Source organism: Pteropus vampyrus, unplaced genomic scaffold (genome assembly GCF_000151845.1).
Source record: "Pteropus vampyrus isolate Shadow unplaced genomic scaffold, Pvam_2.0 Scaffold67, whole genome shotgun sequence".
In the NCBI taxonomy this organism is placed as follows: Eukaryota; Metazoa; Chordata; class Mammalia; order Chiroptera; family Pteropodidae; genus Pteropus; species Pteropus vampyrus.
Genome location: NW_011888848.1, coordinates 2,686,019 through 2,693,251, shown reverse-complemented (window position 1 = coordinate 2,693,251; position 7,233 = coordinate 2,686,019).

Sequence of the window (7,233 nt, the reverse complement as noted above, 5' to 3'; positions counted from 1 at the left end):
TTCCTTCCTTCCTTCCTTCCTTCCTTCCTTCCTTCCTTCCTTCCTTTCTTTCTTTCTTTCTTTCTTTCTTTCTTTCTTTCTTTCTTTCTCTTTCTTCTTTCTTTTTCTCTCTTCCTATATTTTCTTAAATCCTTTTGTGCTAATACCCTAGAGAAGTAAATTAGTGGTGTGGCAATAGAGACTTACAATTATATATCATTAGAGTAGAATAAGGTTTTAGAGTGCATCCATTTTACTTTATGGTTGAAGAAAGAATGTAGAGGGATTGTATGATTTCCCTTTGCTAGAGTTTAATAGTTATTTATTGAGCACATACTGTATGTCGGACACTGTGCTAATACTTATTATAATGGTATATGCACTCGAAATGTTTAGACCAATATAGAGACAAATATATAAAACCATTACAATTCTATAGGTAAAGTCAGATACATGTACTTGAGAGACATTTTACAAAAGAGGGAGTGTGATGACCAGAAGGTAAAGCCAAAGATCACAATTAGAGGAAGGGATACTTTGATAGAAGATAAAAAAATAAAAAAATAAAAAAGTAAAAAAAAGTAGACAATTTCCAGGAGGATAAAGGGAGAAGAGAATTCCAAACAGAGAGAGCAGTTTGCTTGGAAAATATAAAGTAGTTCAGACGAACATATGAAGATAAATGTTGATGGACAGATTAGAAAGTGATATGATCATCATATATAGAAATGTTCTTTTTTATAAACACAGGTATATTCATAGCTGTTTTTTAAACTATATCCAAAAAAAGTATTACTACCTATATTAACATGGAAGGAATTCTCAGCACTAGGTCATATCTTATACAATATTTTAAGCCATCATTTAAATGGGGTCACAAATGTGATGACAATAAAATTTGCCATTTAACGTTTACCACTACAAACTTTCTTAAAAACTAATTTAATTGCAACTCACAAATTTTGACAAATAAAATGTTAAATTGTCATATTTTCTGATTTTTATTAATTTTTGACCCATAAATCATTTAGAAAATGTTTTAGAATGTCTAAATATATGGGGGAGGGGTAAATATATTTTGTTGTTATTTAAACTATACTGAATTGTCATCAGAATTTGTTGACTTTACGCTTTGATTTTTCTATATTTGCTGAGACTTGCTTTATTGTTCAATTAGAGTTCAATTCTGGTAAATATTACATGCTTGTGTAAAATGTGTATTCATTAATTATTCAGTATAGGAACTTAATGTATGCCTATTATCAAAAAATGTAATGTGCTATTGAAATCGATTGTTTTTACTTTTTTCTCTTTGCTCTCTCCATTACTATGGAAGGTTTGTTTAAAATTTTCCCACTATGACAGTGGGTTTGTCAATAACTCTTTGTAATACTGTCAATTTTACCATATATTAGAAGGCTCTGTATGTACAAATTTAGAATACTTATGTCTCCTTAATGAAGAAATCATTTTACCTCCTTTATCTCTAATAATACTTTTGTCTTAATATCTATTATTTCATTTACTCAGACCAAAATCGTGCCCAAAATCTGAAGTCTCTCCTTTCTCTCACACCTCAGATCCAACTCTACCAAATCCTGCCAATTCTACCTTTAAAATATATCCAGAATTTACCAACTTCGTACACCCTCCACTGCTACCAGCAAGTCCAAGTCATAGATTTTTTTTTCTTTTAACCATTAATCATTTCAGCATATTATCCTAAATCTTCTATTTTTTAATCCCAAAGAGTTGAGCATTCTGAGGAGTCTTATTCTGCTCTCTGTGCTATCTGTTGTTTTGTACTGAATTGTATTCCCATGTTCATTATAATTTTAGATTGTGACCTCATGTTCTAGGGGGCTTTATCTCTGGAAGTATCGTCTGGCCTGGATGAAGATGTATCCCTGAAGGTAAGTTTTGTTTTTGCTCTAGCCAGGTGCATCAAAGGTGTAAGTAACTTGGGATCACTATGATGTTAATTTCAAGATTGTACAAGAAATTAAAATGGCTAGCCCATTTGTGGAAGAGTCATAGATAAGTAATATCAAGAGAGATTTTTTTTTTCTTGTTCCAAAGCCTAGGCTATGATGGTCAAGTTTTCTGTTATCTACCCTTGTTTGTGGGAAGTTTTCGTTTTTTCTTTTTTTTTTTTTCTCTTATCACCCTTACCTAATTTAATGCTAGGTTCTCAATTTGAATCCCCAGACATATAGGTAGATCATAGCATGACTGTTAAAACCTCAGTCCCTGGCTGGCAAAACTGATAGCTTGTCTCCAGCCCCCATTCCTGAAACCACAGCCTGCACTCCTACTTACCTCTCTAGCTATAGTTCTTACTTTCTTTTTGTAACCTACATGTAAGTAGGCATTTTGTATCTTATCGAACAAGACCAAGTGTGTGGTAACTATAGGAGTTTTCAGGGGAATTATTAGAGCATATGTCTATAAATAGAATTGCATTTCCATTTTAAAACTTTTTAAAATTAAACACTATTATATATATTTCATTGTAGGAAATTATAAAATTTAAGATAAAAGAGATGTTAATTTCTTCTAACTAGTTCAGCTACTTGGAGGGATAATATATATGAAGATAAAATGATGATATTCCTTATTCAAAACTATATTCTTATAAATCAATAAGAAAAATACAAATACCCAAAGAGAATATGGTTAAGTGATCAATACTGGAAGTAAAAATGGCCAGAAAATCTGAAAAAATGTCTAATTACAGAGGTAAATATTTAAGGAGTAATAAGATATATTTTTCCCATTAGATACACAAAAGTAAAAAGATTGAAAATATCCACATAGGCTGGAAAGTGAAATAGGAATCCTCAAAAATTGCTGGTAAGAATGTAAATGGTTACAGCATTTCTGGAAGCCAGTATGGCAAGGTACATCATAAGAAAATTAAATACATTGATGCTAGTCCTCTGAGTTCTAAGAATTTATCCTAGGGAAGTAATCAGACTTATGTCTAAAGACCATACAAAATTGTTCATGTTGTTTCTACATAAAAGATGGAGCAAAATATCTTCTTTAAACCCTGGCCCTACTATAGAATATTGCAGAAATGAAAAAAAATAGACATTCAAGGGAAGAGATTATTTTATTCTGCACATTTGTCAGTGCCTCCAGAAGAAAATAAATGGTTATATCATAACATAATCAACACAACACATATTAAACTTTCTGTTCTCAGTGCTAGAGTTAGAAAAAAATTAGAGAAGGTTGAAGCTTTGTACTTCTGGGGCAACTTGGCCTCTGGGTTGTCTTTTATCAGCTTTGGGGGGCACTTGCTCCCCACAGGGACTTCTTTGGGGACAGCCTACTTTGTCCAGCCCTGGAGACCACTGGGGAAGCCTTACAGGTACTCATACGGGAACAGACCATTTACAAAAACATAATCCATGATTGGTTCCAGGTCACTGATGTTCAACAGTGTTGTATATAAATGGAAAAATAAATAAGACCACTTCAATCTTAAAAGTAGATGATTGAGAGTCAGTTTAACTGTTAAGTGATGGAATAGAATGTGATCTAGAGAAGGTCAAGCATGTAGAGCCTAGAGTGGTCTTTGGTTTGGTGTGAATTGGCCACGGGACCCTGTTGCATACACTGCAATTGAGTGAAGCCCTTCCCACAGGAATGTAGCACAGCCTGGGAGCTTAAGCCTATCACAGAGTGATGCAGGGAGCCAATAGAATATTACGCATTCATTGAAAATGCTGTTTATGTAAAGTTAAGGGTGCAAAATCTGGATTTAAATTATCATGTATTAGGAAACTTTTCAGATATACATTTTTAAGTTCATAAAAAACTACTAAATATTAACAAAATTTAAAGTTATATTTTGGTAGTGAAATTTAAGATGATTTTTTTCTCTAATTTTCTATATTTTTCAATATTTGTGCAATAAATGAATGTTGCTTTCATAGTATTAAAGCTGTTGATATTTACAAAAAGAAATCTCAAGCAAGTGCTGGCAAACATAATATCAGCAAAAACAATTTGTAGTTCTTAAAGAAGGCATGAAAGTTTTTATTAGCATAGTTCTTTAAAATAAGTATAATGTTATAGGGTTATTTATTATAATGCTATTTAAAATCTATGCCAGTTAATTAGAGATTGGTAAACATAAGATAAGAATGCCAAATAACTGGTATAACTAATGAAAGAAGGGAATCAAAATTATCATTTGCAATTAATAGGATTTTCTACTTGACAATCCCATGAGAAAAACATTTTGAAAAAATAATAGAATTTAGAAATGAGGCAATTTATAAGCACATTATAAACAATAATTATTTAGAAAATATAGCAGGAGAAAAATAATTCAATAACAATGCAAGAAAAATGTTAAAATGACTGAAAGTTAGGAAAAATTTTTATACTAGTTGAAGCTCGTTGATGATTATTTAGGGCTGTTAACTTACATTCTCTACTTCTTCACATTTGAAAAATTCCATAAGAAAACATTTCATTAAAAAACTGTATATAAGCATTAAAAATTGTGCAAAAACTATATTAAAAATGTTTGAAAATATACTGAGGATATAGAAGACTTCAATATTTAAAAGTACAGAACTCTTTTTTGTGGTTAGAAAGAGCCAAATATTACAGAAATATTAATTGTGCCAAAATTAAATTAAAAATTCAATTTTGTCCCAAACAAAATATCAATTTGACTTTTTATTGAAATATGATAGAAAACAAACCATAGTTTTAAAAACAATAAATATATAAGAATACCCAAAAAACTAGGAATGAAAGAAGAGTAACGAGGGTATAGATAAAGTAGCTAGGTAGCTTATCTTCCACGCCAGGACACTTGATGGCAAAGGCATATTATAAGTAATCAGTGAGTATTAACTGAGCTTCAGCAGGCATAAACTGGGAATGTTCGGGTTAATCGGATAGTGTCATCACCTAGTTATAGACCTATTAGATATCAAGATGAAATTTAACGTTAACGATAGCAGATAAATTAAGAGTGAATAATTGAAAGAGCCAAGTGCATCTGAGAATTTTGTCTATAACCAAGGTAACACCACAACTCAAAACGATTAACGATTAACATTGAATTTCTCAATAATGTGTCGAGACACATGGCTGCTGCTGCTTTCTCTGTGGCTCTTCTACAATATCTTTTCTACAAAAATCCTTCAAAAAAAATCCTTCAAAAATGAAAATGAGTTCTGTCCATCTTCTTTGAATTTCTGTCTAATGGCTTCCTGCCTTACTCAGATAAATGAATTAATGCTGAATTCACAATTTTCTGCCAAGTTCTACATAATCTATACCCCTTCCCCAACTATCTCACAGACCACAACTGCTACCGAGTCTCTCCTCTCTTTCCCTTTCAGCTAAGGTGTCCTCTTGCCAATTCTTTCAGCATGCGGAGCACAAACTATCTTTGGACTTTACAATATGCTCACAGATTTAAAGAAAATATGAATATCATGAGGAGAGGAATCATATTTTTAAAATCAAATAAAACTTATAGACATAAAATACCTGAAATAAAATATTCACTGGAGAGATTTAACATCAGACTTGAAGCTGCAAGAAAAATAAAACTTAAACTTCAGTAGAAATCATTTAAACTAAAGAATGGCAAGGAAAAGGGAAGCTGAAGAAAAATGAAAAAAAAACCTCAGGAGATGTGAGGCAATATCAAATGATATTAAAATGTGCAATAGAGTCCCAGGATGAGTTAGGCAGGAAAAATATTTGAAGATATTATAGCCAAAAACTTACCAAATTTGAATAAAAAGTGTAAATCACAAATTCAAGGAGCACAAGTAATCTAAACCAGGATAAATGTGGAAATGTGTGTGTGTACACACATGCACACACAAACACACACACACTACACTAGGCACATCACAACCAAATTCCCAAAAATCAATGACAGAAAATATAAATTCCAGCAGGCTTTTAAAAATTGTCAAACTGATTCTAAAATTTATATGAAAAGATACAGAATTGAGGCTAGCAAAAACATTTGAAAAAGAACAAAGTTGGAGGACTTACACTACTGCTTCGAGGACTACTTCAAAGTGAAAATAAGACATTGCAGGGCTGGTCTGAGAACATACACAGAGATCAAAGGAACTGAATAGAATCCAGAAATAAACCCACACATATTTGGTCAATTAATTTTCAACAAAGGTGCAAGGTAGTTCAATTGAGAAATAATAGTCATTTAAAAAATCATGTTAAAATATTAGATATTCACATGAAAAAAAGTAAAGCTCTACACTTATCTGACAATAGATAAGTTACTGAAATTAACTTGAAATGATCTTAAATCTAAAATTTAAAGCTAAAATTATGGAACTCCTAGAAGAAACTATAAGAGAAGTTCTTTACCCCGTAAGTTAGGCAAAGATTCCTTAGTGAGAGACTAAATTCATAGACTATTAAAAAATGTTAATAAATTGGTCTGCACAAATAGTAACAGCATCTGCTTTAGTAAGACATCATTAAGACAAAATTCTGGAGGATATATAAAATTATACCATCATGTTGAAGAACTGCTTCATTTTTGTCAATTTTGTATAAAATTAAACATATGCCTTCTATATAACTCAGCAATTCCACTCCTAGGTATTTACCTTAAACAAGTGATACTATATGTCTCCCAAAAGATACGTATGCAAATGTTCAGAGCAACTTTGTTCATAATAGCCCAAAACTGAAAATGCCCAAATGTTCATCAGAAGTAAATGCATAAATAAATCCATATATAGACACACTCAGTAATAATGGAACAAATGATTGACACATGCAAAAACACGACTGACTCTCAAAAAATGACTCCCTGGTATCAAAAAAGATACCAAATATAAGACACTACTTGCTGTATGATTCCATTTATATGAATTTTTAAACCTGGCAGAACTGATATAGAATGATAGAAATCATCTCAATGGTTGAATGGAGCTAAGATTAGGGATAAGACTGCAAAGAAATTTAAGGGAACTTTATAGGGTGAAGAAATGTTTCATATCTTGATTGTGGTGGTTACATGAGTATAAGCATTCTTTAAAACTCATCGAATTGTACATTTTAAGTGAATGTATTTTATTGTTAAATTATATCTTAGTAAATTCGATTTACAATGTAAAACATAAAAATATTTGATCTAATGATCTGATCATATTCATAGTACAATATACATAGTATAACCCACATTATATAAAAAGGAAAAAATCTGTATCTATATCTGTTTGTATGTATGTG